This window comes from Glycine max, chromosome 2 (genome assembly GCF_000004515.6).
Source record: "Glycine max cultivar Williams 82 chromosome 2, Glycine_max_v4.0, whole genome shotgun sequence".
In the NCBI taxonomy this organism is placed as follows: Eukaryota; Viridiplantae; Streptophyta; class Magnoliopsida; order Fabales; family Fabaceae; genus Glycine; species Glycine max.
Window position 1 is genome coordinate 20,995,411 of NC_016089.4, and position 1,723 is coordinate 20,997,133.

The following is a 1,723-nucleotide window of genomic DNA, read 5'->3' on the forward strand; positions in this document are numbered from 1 at the left end:
GATGCTCGAAATTGAACAATGGAAGCTCTTGAGCAATTCAAATGGTCATAAATTTTCACTCGGAGGTCGGATTCAGGCGCATAGTATATCGAGACGCTCGAAATTGAACAACGGAAGCTCTCGAGAAATTCAAATGCTCATAACTTTTAACTTGGAGGTCCGCTTGAGGCGCATAATATATCGAGACGCTCGAAATTGAACAATGGAAGCTCTTGAGCAATTCAAATGGTCAAAACGTTTCACTCAGAGGTCCGATTCAGGTGCATAGTATATCGAGACGCACGAAATTGAACAACGGAAGCTCTCGAGAAATTCAAATGGTCATAACTTTTAACTCGGAGGTCTGATTGAGGCGCATTATATATCGAGAGGCTCGAAATTGAACAATGGAAGCTCTTGAGCAATTCAAATGGTCTTAACTTTTCACTCTGAGGTCGGATGCAGGCACATAGTATATCGAGAAGCTCGAAATTGAACAACAGAAGCTCTCGAGAAATTCAAATGGTCATAACTTTTAACTCGGAGGTCTGATTGAGGCGCATTATATATCGAGACGCTCGAAATTGAACAATGGAAGCTCTTGAGCAATTCAAACGGTCAAAATGTTTCACTCGGAGGTCCGATTCACGTGCATAATAAATCGAGACGCTCGAAATTGAACAATGGAACCTCTTGAGCAATTCAAATGGTCATAACCTTTCACTCGGAGGTCCGATTCAGGCGCATAATTTATCGAGACGCTCGAAATTGAACAATGGAAGCTCTTGAGCAATTCAAATGGTCATAACTTTTCACTCTGAGGTCGGATTCTGGCGCATTTTATATTGAGAAGCTCGACATTGAACAATGGAACCTCTTGAGCAATTCAAATGGTCATAACTTTTCACTCGGAGGTCCCATTCAAGCGCATAATATATTGAGACGCTCGAAATTGAACAATGGAACCTCTTGAGCAAGTTACATGGTCATAACTTTTCACTGGGATGTCCGACTCCAGCGCATCATATATCGAGACGCTCGACATTGAACAATGGAAGCTCTTGAGCAAGTCAAATGGTCATATCTTTTCACTCTGACGTCGGATTCAGGCGCATAGTATATCGAGAAGCTCGAAATTGAACAAAGGAAGCTCTCGAGAAATTCAAATGGTCATAACTTTTAAGTCGGAGATCTGATTGAGGCGCATTATATATCGAGAAGCTCGAAATTGAACAATGGAAGCTCTTGAGCAATTCAAATGGTCTTAACTTTTCACTCGGATTTCCGATTCAGGCACATAATATATTTAGACGCTCGAAATTGAACAACAGAAGCTCTCGAGAAATTCAAATGGTCATAACTTTTAACTCGGAGGTCCGATTGAGGCGCATAATAAATCGAGACGCTCGAAATTGAACAATGGAACCTCTTGAGCGATTTAAATGGTCATAACTTTTCACTCGGAGGTCCGATTCAGGCGCATAATATATCGAGACGCTCGAAATTGAACAATGGAACCTCTTGAGCAATTTAAATGGTCATAACTTTTCACTCGGAGGTCCGATTCAGGCACATAGTATATCGAGACGCTCGAAATTGAACAACGGAAGCTCCAGAGAAATTCAAATGGTCATAACTTTTAACTCGGAGGTCTGATTGAGGCGCATTATATATCGAGACGCTCGAAATTGAACAATGGAAGCTCTTGAGCAATTCAAATGGTCTTAACTTTTCACTCGGATTT